Source organism: Ictidomys tridecemlineatus, unplaced genomic scaffold (genome assembly GCF_052094955.1).
Source record: "Ictidomys tridecemlineatus isolate mIctTri1 unplaced genomic scaffold, mIctTri1.hap1 Scaffold_4737, whole genome shotgun sequence".
Taxonomy (NCBI): Eukaryota; Metazoa; Chordata; class Mammalia; order Rodentia; family Sciuridae; genus Ictidomys; species Ictidomys tridecemlineatus.
The window spans coordinates 31,462-55,587 of NW_027523077.1; the positions used below are offsets into that span (position 1 = coordinate 31,462).

Here is a 24,126-nt window from a genome sequence, read left to right on the forward strand (position 1 = left end):
GAAATACAAAGAAGTGCAAATTAACTTAGAGTGACAGAACCCGGAACAGCCAATGCCAGCAATGGAGTGGCTGTGTAAGGACTACAAAGGGTGAAGGATATGTTCACTATCTTGACGATGGTGATGGTTTTAGATTGTATATAAACTTATCAAACTATACATTTTAAACATGTGCAGTTTATGTCAGACCTCACTGAAACTGTTCTTAAAGAAAATCCTATCATATCCACTAGAAAAGTTGAGGTATAATCCTGTCTTCTTTTCTCTTCTCTTCCTCTAGCCCTATCTCTGGAACATCCTGTCTTCTCTCCCTCAGATTAAACAAGTCCAGTTATTTCTTTTAAACTTTTCCAACCAGAATTAACTTTTCCTTGTGCTCTCTTAAAAAATCAAATCAATAAATACTTAAGTCCTAATAATCACATAAGAACTAAAAACCAAAAATGTTTTTAGGACAATGTTCTGAAGCTTCCACATGCTCTCTTCTAGACAATCTCAGAGAGATTAAGTAACTTGCCCAAGCTCATAAAGGAAGTGAGTGAACAAGCTGGATTCAAAGTCAGGTGCCTCTAACTCAAAAGCCTACACTAGGAGCTGGGGTTGTGGCTTAGCGGTAGAGCGCCCGCCTAGTACATGTGAGGCCCTGGTTTCGATCCTTAGCACCACACAAAAATAAATAAATAAAATAAAGGTATTATGTACAACTAAAGAAAGAAAGAAAGAAAAAAAGCCTACACTAATATTGAAACTGATGCACTCCAATTCTAAGGCATTTTTACCATCAAAGAATTGAGCAATAATATATATTAAAAGAAATTCAGCTGTATTACTTTTAAGTGTACATACAACTCAAATTATTCAACCAAGAGATGCCAAATCTGATGGACCGTCTTCAATAAACTCATCTGCATTTGGTGGTATAATTTTCCATGTGAGCTATTAAGGTAAAACAGATTTTCTCTTCTTCTTGAGTAGATTAAACCAGTTTTATATATTAAATACCCCCCAAAGTTGCCTTTTCCATAGCAAAAAGGTAACTTTGATTCAAACCAGTTTGAATCATCCCAAATTCTGAAAAAACCAAGCCAAATCAGTGACTGTCCTCACTGGATATAGTCCAAATGAATGCACAATGGAAACAGCTGTGCAAAGTCCAAAGATGAAACAAAAATGAGCACACACACGTACCCTGCCACTAATTAAAAATGTACTAGTGTTACAAGTATACAGTTTCAGTGGTGGTGTTATCTTTGTTCAGAAGCATGGTACATTATTGTAAAGCTGAAGCTATCTAGCATTTAATTAGGTTACTAATTATGGGGAGACTCATATTACCTTCAAGTCTTTTCCTGGATTGTGACCATGCCTTAATGTATTAATTTCATGATGACTACATTTTAAGATGGGGCACATTTAAATGCAGAGTACTGGTCACATTCTCCAAAATGTCCACATGATAAGATTTTAGCTATGTATAGTTTGAGACATTTATTAGAAAAAAATCACTGTTAATTCTCACTCCTAATTTTAATAGTCAAGAGATATTTTATATTGCATTTTAAGTATAAGTTAGCATTTCACAGTCTTCACCCAAAGTATAAATACAAATATCAACAGAAACAAAAAAATCATTAAGTGACATTCTGTATTTCCATTTGTGTCCAATCAACTAATAAATTCAGCCTTAATGCACTATCATCTTACTCCCTAGCTCTCCTTTATGCCTATCAGAAATAAAATAAAGTCAGTGTAAAATGTATGAGTCATTATTCTTCAGTCATGCCAAAGCCATAACCTTTAACCTAAGATTACAAATAAAGTGCTATGTGTGAAATTCAATACTGTTTTAACTTTTGTGTGTTGAGGTCTAATAAATATAACATTTCGGAAGAAAATTAACACATTCTGGATCAATTCCATTCATTTTCATGATTTCCTCAGTAGATTTCTACGGCTTTGACTAAGCTTGCTAGTGTGCAGATCTGGGATGAACTGATGAAGTTTGGCATCATTTAGTTTATAATCTGTATCACCAGTTAGTACAAGGCACAGAAATGTTTGTTCCCCTATGCACTTCAAAGTACTTCATTTATTATCTAAACAGTTATTCTGACAAAACCATTAGTCAAGAAGAAAGTAAAGATATATTATTTTTTAAACGATGCAACTTTCACACCAGACTCCTTTAACCACCCATGCTATTTCTGGCAAAGTTTTTATTTCCTAAAGAATATATCCCCTGTCGCCATTCCAATTTTTTCTTGCCTATGAAAAGGCCAGGGCTTGTTTTTAATTAGTTTTCACTCAAAGTGAGCTTTTATATATTTCAAGATTTACCTTAACTTTTCCCTAAGTCCCTCATTTTTCTAGCCTCTTCTAAGGAAATACTAAATTTAAATATGAGCAAGCGCCTGCAAAAATCAAATTGACTTTATCAGCTAACTTCAAGTGATGACAGCGATGAACCAGGAGACATGCACACAAGGTAAAAACAAGACACTTTACATTGGAGCTCTGAGCGAGGGCTTTTGGAGTTAATAAGAACTAAGTTTCATGATTTAGAATGAGGTATATTCTCTTATTCGCTTTTTCTTTCTTTTATTCTTCAAATTCGTACTGCAGGTATATTACCAGATAACATGCTTGTAGGATTTTGTCTTATGAAAAACACAATGTTCTGGTCTTCAGAAGCCCATATCACCAGTGAGCTGAGAGGGTGGGTTGAATTATGTCCATAGTCTTGTTAGCAAAGATGGGTTGGGCTGCAGACCAAACCGAATAAAACAACATGAGGTCAGATATGGACTTGTTTAGTAAAGAAACATAACTTTGTCAACCATTTTAGCCATTTTTAGGAATACAGTTCAGTGGCATCAAGTATATTTACTAAAACTACCAAGTAGTATTACTTTAGATTCAACTGAACTCCAGCCTCAATGTCTGGATATACAATCACTGCTTGATGCTCATGGCTTCACAGAGATAAATGCCATTCTATTTCCAGGTAACTTCCTCAATATTCAGAGCCAGAGCTCAATCAGCACAGTATAGTTGTCTACTGAGGTGAGGAATAGGCTGCCCAAACCAAGCATTTGTCTATTTCCTTCCAGATGAAGATAGAAACTTTGATCTTCTCTTCCTTGCCATTAAGCAAAGAAGGAACCCACTATTTCCTGACCTTTGGGAGTTTTGCAAACTTCAGACTGCAGTTCAGAACACAGATAAGAAACTGTCCAAGAAAAACATGCCCCAAATGAACAGGATATAAACAAAGCTGTAATGAGGTAATTAATGGTAGGGACTTGACTCCCCTCACTTTGCTTCTCTGATAACAATCTGGCATTTTATCAGCATCCTCTTTATCTGGAAGGATTCACTATGTTCTGCTGCCTGGAACTATTCTGGGAGGGGACAAAGACATGCTTTCATCTTGGAAAGGAAATGGAACTACATCTAGAAGGGGTAAGGAAGAGTCAAAGCCGTAAAAAGACCTCTAAGTCTTTGTTTGACAGAAGGGAGAAGTAAATGGAAAATAGGATGCCCTGTTTCCCTGAAAGTATAGAAGCAAGTTCTAATGGGAAAGAAGTCACAGAGTCCTCAGCCAGGCCACAAGAGTGATGACTGTGCTTCCCACCTTTGTTCCAATTCTGCACCTTCTCCCCATTGTCATCTAATTATCTTTCTTTCAAAACCAAAGAAACTTAAACTAATTTATATCATGGCATAAGTGACTATAATAACATAAAAGTCATTTACCTCCCACTGTGATGTCCATTTTCTTAGAAGGGATGAAATCCAAATACTAAAAGAATAAAAGTCTACCTGAGTCTTTAAGACCTGGCTTAAGATGAAGGCTGCATTTGAGATATCTGGGTGGGGAGAGGGCACTGCCTAAGATTTCTCAAGTCATTTCACACAGGTTGTTACTACATTGGGCAGGGTGTATGATAAAGCTGGCCCTGGTCAATGACTAGAGTGGGTTTGATCTGGCCCCTCTAATGGTTTCACTTCTAAGAGAAAAGGGAACTGCTATGGGAGAATTAATTTATAGTAAAGAATGACGCCTTGTTTCCCCTCCAAAACATGGTCTCTCCACTTAAATCTCACAACAAGCAGCCATGGATTGGTTATGGAAGAACTTGGGAAAAATAGGGCTTTGAATTCCCTATCCTATTTAGGCCTCAGGAATATTTATTCAAGGTTGAGCCAGGGTATCTGGCCAATTCCAAACCCACAGCCTGGGGTTTCTAAATCAGAGTGTGGATTGCCCAGTGACACTAGTTCCCTTCTGTCAGGCTGAGTAGCAATCCTGTGGAGTCACCTATGTTCATACTCAGGGCCCTGGTGACAATTCACAGTGCTTCAGGTAAGGAGTAGGGCATAAAGAAGTGGCTCTGCTGGCTGGCTTTCAATAGGGAGTTCTATCAGGACATGGTATTCTAAGGCAGCCACTTTAGAGATGTGTTCAACCAGGTAGCAGAATGCTGATCCTTCTCTAGTCTTTCTCCTATGTCCAGTTTCAATCTCTTATGAATTAAATTCTTAAATATCTTAAATCATGTAGTTTTTAAAAAAAGGTTAAAGAAAATAATTGTATTATATTAATTATATAATACTGAAGCTTAGCAAGAAAACCTGTTTCTCTTCACTAGATTTATACAAGTTATAGTAAGTATAAAAGAATTCTACTTTTTGTTTAATCTACACTGAAATGGAGCTGCACCTTCAACTCTCATTTCACAGGAAAGAAGGAATCTTTGTGGGAAAATAAATAAACAAGTAGCCCGGCAAGAACCAAACCAATACTACTCACCCATCACCCACACAGACAGCTCAAGGGACTCCCTAGATTCATGTTTGAAAATAGTTTCCAGCCACTGCTTTGAAAATTATTTCTTTTCTGTGTGACACATCCTTCAGTAACAATTCAGTTTTTCCTTGGCTACCTAGATATATTTCCATAGTTTATACCAAAACAGATGACTTCTTCCTGTACAGTTCTAATAATCAAAAAAGAGCAGATTTATTTGTAGAGCAGCACCTTTCATACAAATATATACTTTATTAATGCTCTCACTTTATATACTGAGCAGGAAAATCTCACTACTGGGGTCATGCCTAATTTTCATTCTAAGACTGAACTAAAGTTTCCCTATGGGGGCTGGGGTAGTGGCTCAGTAGTAGAGTGCTTGCCTAGTGTGAGGCCCTGGGTTTGATCCTCAGCACCACATAAAAACAAAAGCATTGTTTCCATCTACAACTATACACACACACACACACACACACACACACACACATGATATTTATATAGAAATATAAAGTTTTCCTATGTGTCTAAGAGTTTTCATCTACAGCTGAGAGAAATCTTTGATTTCTTGTAGCTGGTAGTCGGGGCACAAATGGCCTAGCCAAGTGTTCTCCCTGCTGCCAAAAGCCTCAGAGGAGCCTACCTCGCCCTCAGTGTGCCCTCACCTCAAGTTGGTGAAGGAGGGAAGTGGGACTAAGCACAAGGAAAACTCAAAACTAAGGAACCAAAGGAGGTTTTAACCACTTCATAGACCTTACGGTCAGCCAAATGCTCCTGTTATGTATCTGTCAGAGAAGTTCCCCAAAGTTACTACCTGCAATTTGGAGTAACATTAGTAATTTAAACACATCACTGATTCAGATTTGAGTTTTTCCAAATCAGTTCAGAATTACCATATAAGAAAACATAGGTAATTTTATAAATTTTCATTGAAAGCCTTGTGATTCTATTTTCTAAGAGAATAAAAACAGGGATGATCAGAAAGGTTACTGTATGTGAAAGTACTTTGTAAATTTCAAATTCTACATAAATTTTTGTTACTATTGCTTTTTTCTTTCCTTTTAGCAACTCTGGAGATTCTCAAAAATTATGTAAGATTTCAACAGTGGAAACTTAACATGACACACTGAAGACAGATAGGAAACATTTTTTAATGGTTTAAAAGGTATGCATAAATAGCAACCCACAAATAATCTCATTAAGATTTTATGCTTCTTAGCCTCAAGCCACATTTTCTATTTACTAAGACACTTATAACTGCAATGACCCATGATTTCCTATACTAAGGAAATTTTCTTTTGTAAGAAATTCTCAGAACTTCAGTTAAGCCAGTTTTATTTAGCAACCTGTCAAAACCACTTGGACCTAACTGCAACTTTTTCTTTTTTTTCTGTGGAATTCAGATTAGAAAAAGAGACCACTGCCAATGCAATGCCCAAGGGGGCAAGCGTTTCAAGAAAGAAAAGTCTAAATATTTGTTATTCAAAACCACAGGTTAACTCTGGCACGTGGAGAACTAGCTTGTCTTACATCACAGAGCATCATGGATAGCTAGTGGAAGGACTTGCTATGGGGTGAGGAGTTAGGATAGCCAAGACAATGGCAGATGGGTTCTGGAGTCAGATCACCTGGATTCAAATCCATGCCTTATCACTTACCAGCAGACTGAGGTAGGGCATATTTCTAAATTTTCTTCTGCCCAGCCTTTGCCCTCCCTCAGTAATAATAACAATGATAATAAGCTCACAGTGACTTTTGTGATGATTAAATGAGTTAGTATGTGTAAGGTTCTAAAACAGTGCCTGGCCCATGGTAAACATTTGCTAATTGTTATCATTAATCACTAATTAGGATGAAAAAAATCAGAGTACAAAAGATAGGGACAAGAAGTGTCACAGCACATCATGACAGAACCCTGGGTCTGACTCAACACTGCATTTTTCTAGTGCCTGACACTTTGATGTTCCCAATAAATATCTGCTGAGTGAGTGACTCATAGTCCCTGACTCCTTCCACAGTCATTTTTTCACTGTGGACACATTAGATTTATTCCTTCTGGACTCTGGAGTGTCATCTTTTTTTTTTTTATCTCCAAAGAAAGTTACCAATGCCTGCCACTTGCTACCTCAAACTGATGATAATCAATATAAGAAACAAAAAATCATTTCACACTCCCTAAAGGGCTTTGGGAAGAAAGTGATATATATATTTTTAAAGACAAATGTTCCTTTGTTATTGAGTAGGCAGGAGGGCTGGGCGTGTAGCTCAGTGGTGGAGTTCCCCTGAGAGGTACAGTGCCTAGCAGGCATCAGGTCTGGGTTCCATTCCCAGCACTAGAGGGACAAAAAATGAAGAAGAGAAAGAAGAAGGAGGAGAAAGAGAAGGAAGAGAATAAAAAAAAAAGAAAACCAAGCAAGCATGAGCAGTCAGTTACGGTGGAGAAGCCTCTGTGAGTCCAGATTCCATCATTTTCTTTGGAGAAGGGAACTTCTGCCAGGTGGATGGAGTGTGATGTCAGGCATTACATGTGACGAGGAGAGGACTGGATGTTCAGCCCTCAGTGTGCCAAGGTAACTGAAACTGCTAACTTATGGGTGCCTGTGGCACAGGCAGAAGAAGCTGTCCAATAGGTGGTACATCACTATAACCCCAGTGATTTGGGAGACTGAGGTAATAGGATTTCAAGTTTGAGGCCAGCCTCAGCAACTTTGTAAGATCCTAAGCAACTCAGTGAGATCCTGTCTCAAAAAAATAAATAAATAAAATAAAAGGGCTGGGGATGTGGTTCAGTGGTAGAGTACCCAGGGGGGGTGGGCAAGCTTCATTTGATTCTATGAGTTCCAGATCTAGAATTGACTTATCAGTGTAGGTGTGTGGCAACTCCAGAGTGCATAAGATCGAAAAAGAAGTGGGCTGAGGGCAGGACAAAGAGGTGCATCAATGTCTGAAAGGCAACAGGAGGAAGCAGAAAGAAGTGGCCAGAGAAGGTCACTGAGGAAAGAGTATCATATGAAAGGAAGTTTGCAATAGTGTCAACTCCAGATACAAACCAAAAAAGATGACTGCAAAGCATCCAATGGATTTTTTAACTAGGAGGTCACTACAATTTCACCTTTCTAGATACAGTTTCAGCGCAGTGGTAGAAGGAGTTGGCTGCAGTAGTCTGAGGAATGATTAGGAGGGGAGGAAGTAGGAGCCTATGAACACAGAACTTTTTCTAACATCTGACCACAGAAGATGGACTGCAGACCTCTCTTCTCTTTCAAACAAGAGATGAGACCCAGGATGTTAGACAAGGGCACAGAACAGGCCCTCAGTAAATATATTTAATGGTGATGAAGAATGGTCACAAATTCAAGTGATATGAGAACACATGGTAGAACAAATGCTTATTAATGCTGACCTATGACCATTTACTCTTTTCTCTCTTTCATGAGAGGGGCCCATCCAATTTCATATATATTTTACATATTTTCAATTCATGTAGTCATGCAATAGTGCAAACATTCTCCAATGCCAACAAATAAACTACTTGATCATAAACATAAAAAAGAGAACATATATTATAAAAAAGAGGATGTCTGTAACTGGCTTGGAGGGAGACAAGCAGCGGAATGTCTCAATGTTCCAGGTGAGTGAGAAAAATAAGCTAAGGAGGAACAAGCAAAACATGCAGGTCACAATGCATCTAGTCCAGCCAATGTGACTAATGAAACTTTTTTTAACTAGATTATAAATGAAGGAGTCCCTGCTTAGCTGAGGTTTTGCTTTCTGCAATTTCAGTTACCCATGGCCCAAAAATACCACATGGAAAATTCCAGGAATAAACAATTGATACGTTTTAGTTTGTGTACCATTTTGAATAGCATGAACAAATCTCATGCGACCCTGCTCTGTTCCACCAGAGACGTGAGTCAGCCCTTTGTGCAGCATATCCACAATATAGATGCTACCCACCTGTGAACAGCCAGCCACCTCACTTATCAGACTGACCATGGCAGTAATGAGTGCTTGTGTTCAAGTCATAACAGTGATGCTTGAAATTCAGATATGCCCAATATAGGATGATTCCTAAAAAGTAGAAGTTCTCAACTTAATAAGGAAAGAGAATAATCAGGTTGGTGGTAAGATTTATGATAAGAACAAATGAAGTAGTCCCTGTGAAACTGTAAAGAGAGAAAAAAGAAATTCATGCTAGTTTTTCTGCCACAATTCAAGTTACAGCTATAGTGTGTGGTATTATAGTAACAAACATAGTACACGTAGGATCTGGTACTTTATAGTTTCAGGCACCAGTGGAGGTTTTGAACTTGTCCCCTGAGAATGAGGTTGGGCAGGAGGGTGTACTATAGTCTAGCAAGGGTCAAGACTCAGAAGCAGAGTAGAAAAAAGCTATGCCAGTCAGGGAAAGATAACCAAAACATACTATAATGTTATTTTTCCATGTCTTCATTTGAAGCCTACTATAATTAATCTTTGCCTGCCTACTTATTCCCTAATTCATATCTGTTTGAAAAGAAAAATATACATATATACTTCTGGACTTAAAATGATCCCTACTACATAGGATAAAAAAACTGCATATTGTCAGCATTTGGAACTTGGTACTGTGAAATCCTTAAGTTAGAATTTAAAATGCCTGCTGAGCACCTTGTCTACTATTTTTGAGAAAATATTTATGGCCAAGAAAATGACAGTTCCTTTTGGAAAAATATTGCTAAAGCATTTAAAAATTTTAATATTACTAAATTTAAACTTTCCCCCATTACTATTCAGTATTCCCACAAGAGTAAAATGCCGTCTTTGGGGCAAATACTGTTCTTATTCCATATCAATGGTTTCTCCTGTTAAACAATAAGTCATTTATTTTTGTGAATTTCTTGGGTCACCCATGGTTCAAGTGGAAGCAAAGCTCTTTATGATGACTTCCAAGTTATGAATCATAAAGCTCTATCACAATCTCCCCCTTGTTGGGCCCCACTGTCTGCAGAGTGCATGGCCTGACTTTGTTCTCACATGAAATCACCATGAGTGACTTCTAAAAGTCCTCGAGATGGCAAGCTGAATTTCCTTTTTTCCCCTGCTCTGCTACTTGAGGAAGCTTTCTGGAATTTCTGGAACCCACTAAGCCTTATCCTTAGGATAGATATCCTATAAGGAAGTGGTTAATATACATGGTCAGGCTTATAGGCTGTTGTTCTATCTCACCAGCTAGACTGGATATTCTTTTTGAGGATGAAGACCTTTTTCTTTACTTAGCATTTTGCCCAAGACCTAACACCACTAAGTACACAAGGAATGTTTAGCCAACAATCAACTGATTGGATTCTAAGTTTTAGAGTGAATGGCAGCAATAGGCCACAGATTATCATCATTGTCAGAAATTTCACCTAAGAATGAGATTGTTTGCAGATCAAATAAGTTGTTCTAACATGACCTGAATTGGCCTGTTAAAGTAACAGATAACATTTAAGAAAAGCTCTTCCCTACAAGTTTTGTTTTTCTAGCTTGCTTTGTCAATGCATTCCATAAGAGGTGAACTCCTCATTCCTCTTGCTCAAAGACATACTTAGAAAAAAGGTCTTAAAGAGATCTGTCATCAGAGATGAAATTGGCTGGGCCCTCTTTAGGAACCGAGAGGGGAAAAAAAATTGGTGTCAGACAACAGAGTATATTTTTATGCAAACAGCCATAGAATACAAAAAACATGATTTCATTTCACATGCTGAACCTCAGCTACTGCTACATAGAATTCGGAAGGCCACAAGCACAGCTCTCCAAATAAAAACTAGGCAGAGCCACAGTAAGGAGGCAGAGTAGGCAGTTGCCCAGTGTGATTCCACCAGCACTGGGAAAGAACCTTCCAAACGCTGCTTCTATGTCTTCTTTATTTAAATCCTAAAATGCCATCACCAAAGTCTCATGGCTTTATTTCAAATATATGTCCCTGTGATACAATCAGCCTCAAAGAAACTAACACTGGGGTCATTGACATGTCTGTGAAAAAAAAAAAAAAAAGAGTGGGCACAATTTAGTCTATAGGCAAAGAGGAAAAGTGAGCAACTGAAAACCCCTTGAGCAGAAATGAACATCTCACCTTGACATCTGGCCCAAAGCCTGGCCTGGTGTCACACAGTCACACTACTTAAACCAAGAGGTCAGGGTTTCCAGACTGATGAGGTAGCAGGTTCCTTCTTTCACCAACAACTCTTAGCAAATGAGGATGGTGTAGGGAGACTCATTTCCTGTACCCTGTTTCCCTAAGCCTCCTGGAAATCAGTGGTAACCACAGGAAGGGTGGAGTCTGGGAATTCTATGCTGGGGGAAGAGGATATTCTACATTAACAGTACTGGGAAAGCCCTATTCTTGGGTGTTTCTACTTTTGTAATGGGCAAGGCTTGAGGACTCTGCTACTCTCTCTGCAGGGATCTCCGTTCAAAAAGTTCCTCTGGTAAGTTTGGACCACAAAGAGTTATCTATTTCAATCAATTCAGAAAAGCATCTCTAACTTCTCAAAGACTCAGATGTTTCTGATGCTTCTCAGAAAACAAATGTGGCTTAAGCCAACATCTGGAATAGAGAAAAATATAGCAACCACACACAAAAAAAGATAATTAAATTAATAAGGAATGCTTTTCAGACATAACATCACATAGGCCAAAAAATGTTTTCAGAACAAAGTTATAGAAGTTATTTAGAAGCTAAATTTAGGTGAATTAATTCCTGGAGGGCACCATTTAGGAGCAGATCACCATAACCTTGCAGGCCACGTTAAAAACTGCACCCCTTTCTTTGGGAAACTGAAGATCCATTTAAAAATCTGCAAATATGCATCAAATATACTTCCATTAAAGGAAGATTCTATCATGTAATTCACTGCCCATTTAGAATCTACTAAATTCCGAGTGGTTCCACTGTTTTGAAATAAGACATCCCAAATAGATGCCTTGGATAGTCATCTAACCCAAATACAGACACACTGCAGAAACCCTTCACAAAATATTCTCAACGTATGATCAGTTTTCCTCAAACACTATGGACAGCTCAGCATTAGAAAAATTTTTATGTTCTTGATGGAGAAGGCTGACTTTCACAGAACTCTTTTTTATATTAAAAGCTGAAATCTCCAACTATTTTATCGAGAAGGAAAAAGAGAAAGAAAGAAAGAAATTGTGTGCCTTCTGCCCTCAAGTATGTAAAGACAATCAAGTATGTAAAGACAATCACCACGTTGCCTCTAAGTCTTCTCCATTCTAATGATTTCCAGATGTTTAGCTTCCTCCTTATGTTGGTCACCTCCCCTGCATAAATATTAGTTTATCAATGACCCTTCTAAAATGGGGATCCCAGAGCAGAATAATAAACAGAATAATGTGGGGTTTAGTTTAAGCAACAGAGTTCAGGGGGATTATTGCCTCTGCTATCAAAAAGTGGCAATTGTCACACTACAATCGTCACAGGTCACAAGGAAATCCCATTCCACAAGACTTTTTTGTTGTTTACTTTTCATAAAAACTTCCATGAAGCCAGATATCCCTCATTTTGCATGTGTATGATTTTTAATTGAAAAAATCAGAATATGATACATATCTCTATTAAATGTTATCTTGATAGTCTCAGCCCATCAATCTAAAGCTATTTTGAATATTACTTTTCAATTATGGACTATATCAGACAAACAATCAAACAAAAACAACACATCACAAATTAAATGGAAACTAGAGTATATGGCTTTCAACTGAACCCTTCCCCTCCAGCCACACAGAAGTAATAGCCACACAGAGGTAACGGCCACAAGGCTGAAATTGTGTTTGTCATGCCTATGCTTGAAAACTATTTTGATTTTTCTATTCCCTTGCCTGTAATGTTTACTTCACACACAAATTTGATAAACATGCAATCTAGTCTGATTTCATTTAAGTAAATCAAATATTAAATAAAGCTGCACTGTCTATATCCACCATCCTAGTAATCCCATTAACAATGAGGTGACTCAGGCATGACTTACTCTTTGGGAATCCTTACTAGTTCTCAGCAAGTGATACATTTAATGATCCAGTCTGATATCAACACAACTGGTTTGGTCATTAATAAAATATTTTCCTTTCTAGCGAAAAATCCTTCTGTAGGCCCCAGGCATAACATTCCCATCCTACACTTTCCTCAAATTACTGACATGATTCTGGGCTCACTTGCACATCATTTATCTGGGTACAGGTATGTGGTCTCACTCATAGGCCACGATGTCTCTTTTCTAGCCTCAGGAGTTTCTAGTTTATTAGCAGAGACATGCCAAAGCAGGATGAAAAAGTCTGTTCTCAGATTTTGAATGTTACCAACACAAAGAAACATAAGGTAGTGGATACACCACTTACCCTGATCTGATTATTAACTCTGTATACATGTATACATGTATTGAAAGGATACATTGTTGCCCTACGTAAATTACATATACACATTTATCAACTGAATATTGAAGAAATATATTTAAGGAAGTGCCCTCTCTCTCCATTATACTACCAACTCCTTCCCCTCTCTAAAATTTTTCTTAATAAGCAAACTTAGGAGCACTATTTCATAAGCAGAATTATTTATTCCCATCACACTGAAGCACACAGGGCTCTCCCGCATGAGTCTTCCATTCAAGCTGCATTAATCTGAGAGGATTTTCCCACCTGTTTTGGCTTACTTATAATTCTATGATTTTAAACAGAAAAAATACCCCCTCTCCTACTCTTATCAATCCAGGCTTCTCTCATATGGCTCTAAAACATGCAGCAGGGGACAGAAAGATGGGCTTCCACAGGAGTCCCTAAAAAGCAATCAGGGGAGAGAAGTTTACAGTTCAGAAAGGTCTCAGGTCACAGGCTCATGAGGCCAGAGCAGACCTAGGTAACAACAAGGCCAATATCTTAATTTGACAGAAAAGGAAACAGGGTCAAAGAGGGGAAGTCACAATATAAACAAAATGTCAGAGCTTATATTAGAACATAATACTCCTCAAAAGCTAGGTAAAATATGAAACTTATCAGGGCCTCTTTTCTACATAACTAGTAACCAGTGGGATACAAAACGTGGCTCTAATATAGTAGGACTAGGAATCCCTTGTGTACTTCAGAGATACACAACTGCTCAGACAAAAAGTCACAATTTCAAAATTTGATTCATTTTTACGTGACTCTGTCTAGCTCTGCATCCAAACAAATTATAGAAAAGTACCACAACCCACAAAAAAACACAGAAACCCCACAACTATTTCTGTGTGCAAAGAGATTAAGATTTACTTGGGGAGAATGAGCATGATAGCACATTACAGTTGTGATGAATGGCAAGAAAAGAGGTTTAATGACAAAGGCTATAGAGGAGGGGAGGTGATCCGGAGCTGAGATGGACAGAAAATGAGGACTTTTCTGACTTCCAGCTCAGCAGTGCTGTAGCCACTCTGCTTCTTTATTTCTCTGTTAAAAAAAAAAAAAAAAAAAAAAACCCTTGTCCTTTATTTATCTACAAGGATGCTGGGAATATGGCCGATAGAAATGTGATGTGCAATCTTGAAGGAGAGTTTCCAGTGTTACAATCACAAATAGAAGACATTAGCAAGAGCTCTGCTACAGCCACGTCTGCACAGTGCAGCGGGAGTGAGGCTCTTCCCATGAGGGAGAGCAAAGTCCACAGTTACCTTCAGCTTCCCACCTTGCTTTATAGGTAACTTTACAGTTGAGTCCAAGTCTTGCCTCTCCTCTTCCATTGTTCTTCAGAGATTTGCATCCTATTTTATAAATGTGTGTCATCCCCTCATCCCCTCAGTGCTTGAACCTACCTCATATACTTGCTGAATGAATGATGAAGAAAAAAAATGTCAGAATGCCTAACCTGGACACCAGTTACACAGAAATGGAACCACAGGCATAGGAAAGCTTTGATTAAAGGGGTGACAGAGGGGATCAAGTGAACTACGGGACAGGGGTATGTAGTTGACCATTAGATGGATCTAAGACAATTATTCAGATATGAGAGGTTGTAGAAATAGATACAACTAAGATGAAGATGTCTTAAGAGCAAAAGAAAGGCAAGATGTCATGGAATTGTGCTTATAGAATGGAAAATTCTAGTCTTCCAAGATTTAGCAACTGGATCAGACGTACTGATCCTTGTCAAATGAAGCTAATCTAACCCTAACTTCTGTCAAGCCCAGCTGGTTTGCCCTGACCCAGACAGCCTCATGTTCCAATTCTATAGAGGCAGTTTGTAGAGAACAAAGCAGTTAGAGTTCAGAGGACAGAAAAGAAAGAAACTTGGCAGAAAAAGAAAGAGAGATTATTCAGAACAATTGGCCTAATTTGAGTTCAGAGGCCAAAAAAGTCACATCAAAATACCACATTCAATTGAAATAGAAAAGGGATTTTTGACACAGAAACAAAAATAATTAAATGCCAATTCCCATAAATTTAGAAAGATCATTTGACTTCACACTATTTGGCCTTATGATAAGAAAACCAATATATGGGTCAAATTCCAAAAGTAAACCAGAGTTTGTGATAACAAACATGTTAACACTGTTAGCTTATTAGAGATTAGCTGTGAACCAGGAAGATAATTCATAATGTCAAAGAGCATTTTCAAGCTTGGATTCAGAATCTCTATTTTAATGTTTTACAAAACTTGGTTCATGTGTGAAGACATACATATACTTTGTTCCTGGGTGCTATGGTTTTGGATATGGTTTATCCCTCAAAAGGACATATGCTGGAAGATTGGTATCCAATAAAATGATGTTGGAGTAGTCAAACTTTTAAGGGGTAGGGCCTCATGAAAGGTAACTAGGTTACAGTGTTACTTATACCCTCATGAATGGATTCATGATGTCTTGGAATAGGTCAAACCTCATGGGACTGAATTAGTTCTTGATAAACTGGGCTATTGGAAAGCAAAGCCACACCATGCAATTGGCCCTTCTACGCAGTCCATTGGTTTCCTTTCTACTTCCTGACCATGTTGTGATAGCCATGGGTGTGGGGGAGGGAACTTTTCCAGAATACTAGCACCATGCTGTTTGGACCACCTTCCACCACCAGAATCATGAGCCAAATAAATCTCTTTTCTTTATGCACTACCTAGCATCACGTGTTCTGTTATAGCAACATGAAATGGACTAAGGAATTACATGAAAATTTTTTAAATGCAAGCTATTTACAAGAATGAATTATAGCCACATCAGTGTTTATATCCGCTCAATTCAAAACAGCTAAGCTATGGAACCAACCTAGGTACCTTTCCACAGATGAATGGATACAGAAAATGTGGTATATATACAAAATGGAATGTTAGTAAGCCATAAAGAAGAGTGAAATTATGGCATTGGCTGGTAAATGGTTGGAACTGAAGAATGTCGTGCTAAGGGAAATAAGCCAGTCCCCCAAAAAACCAATGGTTGAATGTTATCTCTAATACGTGGATGCTAACACACAGTGAAGGAAAGTGGAGAGGAGAAGAATAGAAGTTCAATTGGATTAGATAAAGGACAATGAAGAGAAGGGAGTGGAGAGGAGAATAAGAAAGACAGTACAATGAACTGAACATAACTTTCCTATGTTCATATGCGAATACATGACCAGTATAATTCCACATCATGTACAACCACAAGAATGGGATCCTAATTAGAATAAGCTATACACCAAGTATGTATAGTGTTAAAATACACTCTACTGTCATATAAAAAGAATTAAAAAAATTAAAAAGAATGAATTATACAGAACCGTATATCTAGACCCTTGTACTATTTCATATTTCTTTACAACTACATGTAGGAAATATGTAAAGAAAATAAATTTTCATATTAGGCTAAAATATATTTATTATCTTCCTATATTTAAATCACTGTTCCTAATGAAAACATTTTCAATGCTTTTGAGATGACCTTGAACATCAGACATCAATGTAGTAACACACATTGCTTAATTCACACTCTTTCCCCAACCTTGTCCTTCCTTTTAATGGAACTTGACTTTTAGAATTTACCATTCTCAGACTAGTCATGTGCTTCAGGAAGAGCTAACATATATTCCAGGCCCAACTGAAGAACCCTGATTTGTCTAAGCTAATTATGGCAGATCTATTTCCCCCACCCGGGTTAAGTTGGGACATGTTAAAAATTAACATTGGTCAATAATATGTGAATAAAAACCTGTAGGATGTGGAGGTGGGGACATAAAAACACACACAGGAGGAAGTGTCATTGTTTTCAAAAAGAAATAAGAAACACAAGGCTTCTAAATATTGTGTTTCAACTCTAACATCTGGAGGATGGCTCCAACATCTACATAATAGCAGCCATCTTGTAACCATCCAGAAAGCCCCCTGGGTCCATGCCTCCACGTCTAGGATGGCACAGTAGAAACACAGAGAAAACACATGCTTCAACCTGAAAGAAATAAATCCCCCTTAAAACATCCTGGTTACATATGTAATAACTTTTCCCTGTTTAAATTCTGATTTGGGTTTTTTATTAGTTGTATCCAAAAGCATTCTAACTACTATTAAGTCTGAACTATTTCAAACTTACATTTATATATTAAAAAATGGAGCTATTATTTGAGGGATGAAAAATGACAATGACAAGAGTATGCTACTTAATTTTTTTAACCACACAAATATAAAATAAAGATATTGTGTCCACCTATAGCTACTTAATTTTTTACTAGGACATCTAGCCCAAGGTACAGAACTCAGTACTTCTAGTGAATCCTAAAGTCTATTATATTTCAAAGGTGTTTACTACTCTATTCCCCCTTCACTACTTGCCTCCCCTCCTTCCCCACTTACAAGCAAACACATAAGTACACATACCACAGTCTGACAGATTAGGTCCTCAGCCTGCTGACCAGTTCATCATCCAGACTGGCGGTGCTACTTTCCCCATGTCATGACTTTAGGAAAATGGAAAGTATCTTCTTCTAATAACGGTAAAGACAAACACCAAAAAAGTAATATACTGCTCATGACAGGCTCTGTGTACTGGTGAATAAATGCTTTGTACATGAAAATAATTTGTGTTCCAGTCCTGCCACTTTCCAGCTATATGACAGCAGGCAAATAACTAAAATTCACTCCCTGTCGTTTTACTCCATTGTGAGGTGATGATGATATTACTCACCTTGCAAGGATCTCGTGAAGGTTAAATTAGACACACATAAAAAATTTTATTGATCATATTTTTATCAAAAATAGTTTTTTGTGTAACAACAATAGTTGGAAATTTTTGGAATTTCAAAACTATATGTTACTAAAATCAATAGTTACTAGGACTGAATTCTGAACAAATTATAAATGTTATCTTAAGTTCTAAGGAAACCATTCCCTCTGGCCTTAAGTTCTTTGACTCCATTTTCTCATTTGGAAAACAGCTCTGTGGTGTTTCTCTACAGGTAGTGAATGAGCAACAAATACAGCTTGTAAACTTCCTGATAAATGAATACTTTATCGCATAGCCCTGGAAGCAACCCTGACGTCTTAAATTATGTAATCCTGGTATTACATTATATTAGTCTGGCTCATATAAAATGTAAGCTACAAAAATATCAAAGCTAAGAAAAAATATTTACTCATGCTTTTACATGCAGAAAGAGGATGCATGCATTGCCAAGATTCCATAGAACAAGCTCAAACGAGAGCAACAATGCCTCAGTTATTAGAGAGGGCAATGGCCTGAAGCAGTCCTAAGGAACAAAGATTACTTGGTCCATGCAAAAGTCAATATTTAAGTATACAATGAGTAATTCCCACTTTAAGTTCATGAACATATTTCTTTTCAAGAACTTCTTTTTGGTTACAAATTTCATTTGTGGTCTTCCTACCTATAATCCATGAACCTATGAATGAACAAAACGTTGAAACATGAAACTCTCCAGTAAACAAAAATGTCAGTACAGACTTAATTCTGACTAGACCATCTCAACAAGGTTACACAAGACTTGTACTGTACTTCTCAGTCTCCAAAATACTCATTTATCTACCCTGGCTAAAGCAACAGATTGAATGTTCTACAAAGATTTGTGGTAAATGCATGAATGACACCTCCAGACTATATCAAATCATGGGGCTCTTAACTTTAAATCATTATTATTTAAAATCCTCTGACAAGTAAAGTGCCTCTTTGGGAGAATGAACCTCATATTCCACATTAGAATCATTTAAATTCAAATGAATATTATTGTTGCTAATAGAAACTTCATTACTAAATATTTTTTCAAATGTTCTAGTCATGCTATAAGCTAAAAATAACCATTAAATTATATTAATGCTAGCTTTGTGATCTTGAGCAAATCACTTAATTTTCTGCACCTTAATTTTCTTATCTGTTAAATGAAAATGGGATTGGGTGACTTTTTAGGTCCTTTAGAAAATAAAGACAAATAATAATTGTTATCATTTATGTCATTTTAATTAAAGATGTGAAAAATGTAACCAAAGATTCTGTAAAACATTAAGTCTAAAAGAAATTGAACCACAGCCAAGAATTTTTGTAAACCCCAAATCCCCTCTCGATAGCACCAAACAATTGAGTTTTACAGAGTTAACTATGAAAAAGGTAAATTTCTTATTAGTAAAACTGATAACCTCCTGGGCTAATTTAATTCATTCCCTACTTGCCAACCAGAAAAGTATGATTTTTACCTTTCTGGTTTAACAGCATAATGTTAGAAACTTTAAGGCCTACTCTTGCCTCATCTCTTATATACATGAAAACAGTGAGGCTCTCTCAAAAAAAGAATACTTATGGGCATTCTCATCCATAGCCTACCTGCCTGCCCCTCTATCGGGTATACTGTATTTTCTCTTGCCTTTGTCTTACTTGCAATAAACTGCTCTAATAACTTCCCCACCAAAAACATAAAATCCACGAATGAAAAAAACTACATAATTCATATTGTCTTCCAACACCCACAGAAAGGGTCTTAGAGTCAACTCAAGCAAACTTCTCCCCTGCGCCCCACCCCCACTGAAATCAACATACCATATTAAAAATGTGTGATTATTGGTCCACATTCAGACTTTGAATGAACGAATGAAGTGGCTTGTCTCCCACAGTTAGGGCAATGTAAAATCTAAAGACATACACCAAAAAAGTAATATACTACTCATGACAGGCTCTATGTATTGATAAATAAGTGCCCTGTACATGAAAATAATTTGTGTTCCAGTCCTGCCACTTTCTGGCTATACGACAGCAGGCAAATAACTAAAATTCACTCCCTGTGGTTTTACGCCACTGTAAGGTGATGATGATATTGTTCACCTTGCAGGGATCTCGTGAAAGTTAAATTAGACACATAAAAATGGCCTGGCACAAGCCAACCATGGAATAGGCAAAAGACACTAAAAGACATGCCATCTGCCTTACAAAACTTCTCCCTTCCCTCAAGGTAAGTTGAACAGAATCCAATGCAACAGATAGCTGCCATATTTTTCACTGGGCTGTCAGTTCCCCTTAGGCACAGAATATTTCTGATTCATCTCTGCATGCTAGTACCCAGCAGATTGAAAACATAATGAACGTTATTCAGTGGGGAAAATGAGAATTCTTTGGGTCTGAGGATGTTAATATTATCCCAGACCCAGTGAAAGAAAATTCCAATTTTCAGTTTGGCCAAATAGGTAAGTGTTTACTACAAGCTTCTATGTGGTTCAAAGCAAATAAGCTATTCTGAATTCTAATAATTACATTCTCTAAAATATAAAAAACTCAATTGCCCTAAAGCTCTCAATTTTAGTTTTGAAAAACCAATTCTTTCCTAAACAATGGAGTGGATAACCACAGAAACTTGTGGAATCTCTTTTCCTAGAAAACACGAAGAACAGGAAAGAAGCCAGTCAGTCTGGAAATGGCTTCAAAATCTGCCGATAAGCAAGAAGTTGGGCTGAGTTAGAGATGCTCCTTGAAGGGTTCCGCCACTAAGAAAAATAATTCTAATAATTCTGTCATTTATGTCCAAGAAAATAAAATAAATCTAACATCTCCCAATACAGTCATTGGAAATTATTTTATTTGGATCTAGTGATGCTTTTACAAACCCATTTTCTTCTTAAATTATAGTAAACTGTACTAAGCTCTTAATTTGAATATGAGCTCTTCTTAATAATACAGAATAGAAATTGCACTTAACACAGTAAACAAAATTATTTATTCATTTCTCTTTTTCAGTCTATTTCATGACCTTAAATCTACTCATCCCCAAAGCCTTATAAGAAATACTATTTCCCCAAAAATACAGCACTCTATTTTTTCCATTTACAGATGTCCAAGGCATTCATTACCCAAATCACATTGCACAGGTGATTAGTATATGATATCTTCTATTTTCATCTGATTCACAAGTAACAGTTTATTTCTCCCCAGCTGAACTGTAAGCTCAAAAGCCCAAGTTTTGGAGCCCTCATGTTTAAACTGAATTCAAGGTAAGTACTTATTCATCATTAAGTTCTTATTGGCTCACAGGTTGAGTTTAAGCAAAAGGAAAATGTAAAAGCAATACTATTTAACTCTGCACACTGAGCACCTGTATGAAGTTTTGGCAAAGCAGACACTCCACAAAGTCAAAAATAAAGCTTCTCAGACTACTATATATTGGCACTTGCCACTTAGCTGCAACTAACATAGTTGAAGGTTAAGACACACAAGGGCCCCAGAGTTAAAGATGCAATTGGTTTAGCTGCTACCCTATAAAGAATGAGCAGCTATCAAGGACGGTCCATTCACATACAGATGGCAGCTACTATAGAAAAGCAGAAAGCACAGCACCTTCCCCAGAAAACAGGGCTATGCATGTTCCGATTTTACATGGAATCCATTATTCATTCTGTCAGACTAAGTCAGTTAAATGACAACAAACAGAAAGGAAAGGAGTGTTAGAAAATTACAGTGTAATAACATGACTGTAAAACTTGTATTTTCTCACTGTTCATAATCCAAAGAACACATCTAGATCAGACCAATGGGCTCAAAAGCTCAATCTTAAGTGCATTCCACACACTCATACAGAGAGGCAGACCCCTGGTCCTTTCTCCACATATTAAATGAAAACTTCTGGTCCCTACTATGTGTCAGGTACTGTCTAAGGCATTGGCACTTTATCAAACATGCAATTCTAGTAACATTATATAAAGTCTCAGCTTCATATTTTAGAGGGAAGACACCTCAGGCTTGGCCCAACCTCTTATTTGAGCAAGAAGAAACTCAAGGCACAGAGAGGATAACCTCATTTGTTATTGTGGCTTTATTAGAACAAAGGCAGGAGTAGAAAACAAACTTTTTATCCCCCCCTCCCCAGTAATAAAATTTACTTTTTCTACTAAGCAAGTATTTCTATATGCTTCCTACACACCAGACAGTATACAAGGTACCAGATACACAGGATTCTGACCCTGGTGCTGTCCTCAAAAGGCACAGTCTAACAGCAAGGCAACAGACAGAAACAGCAAACCATATCTCTAATTGTTTAGGACTTCAATTTTAAAAAAAATAATAAAATTGTAATAGTTTGTTGTAGACTCTTAATAACCCCATGAAGATAAAATCTAGATCTTACTACTCCTGTCATATAGATTGAGAAACTGAAGTATGGAGTGAATAAGGGACTCTACTAAGGTCATCTCCAGTGGCAGCAAAATGCCTAGAAACCAAGTTTATTTACTCCAAGGTAGACATTCTTTTCACACTAGATGGAAAAAAAGCAGATGTTCTTTTTATGTTCAGTTCCTTTCTGACCAAGAGCACACATTTGCAAGACTGCATGCAGAACAACCTGTGGTTGTGAAAGCAAATTTAACTGGCTGTGAGGTGTCATCAGCTGAGGTTAGTTATTTGATGACTGAGTAATCACCCAACAAGACATTGTAAGTACCATTCTTAAAGTGCCCTTTATATATACAAAGAATAGATGGAAACGGTCCTATCCTTCGGGGAATTAATATGTAGAAAATGGGTATATAAATATTTCAACAAAAAGTGACAAAATTAAATAAACTACAAAAGTAGAATAATCACAAACAATTGCAAATTTAATAAACTAAATGTTTTGCAGAACTTCTAAGAAGACCTGCCAAGAAACTGATAATTCAAGAGTTAAATAGAAAAGAGAAGCCTGTATAGGAGATGACACATGCCAGTCTTCTGATTATTGAAATACAGGCTCTTACTAAAAAATGTTCACCACACTTAAGTAAAATATCAACTTCCTAATTCCTTCATTTCACTTTCCACCATTAGTCAAAATAATTATACAAATATTCCATTTCCCTTCTTCTAGGAAAGTTATTAATTTTGTAATCTTCTCTATTCAAAAGAAATGAATTTCCATCAGTGTGACTTTAGCTAAAAGGGTAAAACTGTGTGATCTCATCGCCCTTTTATTCTTCTATCCTCTTTCAGTTGCAACCTAAATGAAATTAATGATCATTTTTCTCTGGTGCACAGTAAAATTTATATACACATTCAAGAAGAGCAATTTTAACATTAACTTTAATTGTTACTTAATATCATATTTTATTCATACTACTAAACATCATCATGGTCTCATAAAAAGATACAACTATTTTAAACTTAAGCACACTGTAGAATTATTAACAAATTAGACAAAGTTAAAAAGAAACAAATACTAGTAATTTTCAGTTAATGACAGGAAAAATTACTTTAAGAATGAGCTAAAGGGGCTGGTGTCATGGCTTGGTGGTAGAGCAGTTGCCTACCATGCGTAAGACACTGAGTTCAATCCTCAGCACCACCTAAAAATAAATAAATAAAGGTATTGTGTCCATCTACAACTAAAAATATTTAAAAAAAATAACAGGCTATAAAGTAAAAATTATAATCATGCTACTAAAGTAGTAATATTTATTTTAAAAATACAACTCAGGGGAGAAAAAAAAAATCTCTTAGTATTCCTGCATTTACTCAGGGGATTCAAACTTAGAGCCAGTTACCTTTCTTTGAAATATTTGGTGAATTTTACAGGCTGATAAGCAGCAATTTTCAGAACCACCACAGCAGGTTTCACTAGAATTACCACAAGCATATCAAAAAATTATTTCATCATATCTTTTAGTTCTTAAAACTTAATTTCATCACAAGAAGACATATTTTAATAAATACCAGTTTAAAATCTAAATTTGAAGCAAAAGCATAGTAACTTGTTTAGGGAAGAGAGAAGCTGGGCTTGAATTCATGTTTAGGTCCTTAAGACAATGACTTGTATGTCAAATTGGATTCTAAAAGTTTAAGGGAGTAATTAAACATGCAGCGACAGTGACATCTAGTGTTAAC

The 24,126-nt window shown here is 36.9% G+C and overlaps 1 long non-coding RNA gene across 6 annotated transcripts in view; it reads right to left on the bottom strand.

Annotated features, from left to right (window-relative positions):
* The window catches only part of LOC144373739 (uncharacterized), a 39,425-nt gene that overhangs the window by 14,489 nt on the left and 810 nt on the right, over positions 1-24,126 (bottom strand). The window contains exon 1 of one of the 6 annotated variants that reach the window (XR_013433302.1): positions 17,655-17,754. The exons of the other annotated variants lie outside the window; for them this stretch is intronic. This is a non-coding gene — a long non-coding RNA (uncharacterized LOC144373739). Of the gene's footprint in view, positions 1-17,654; positions 17,755-24,126 lie in introns of those variants that run through there. 6 annotated transcript variants of the gene reach the window in all.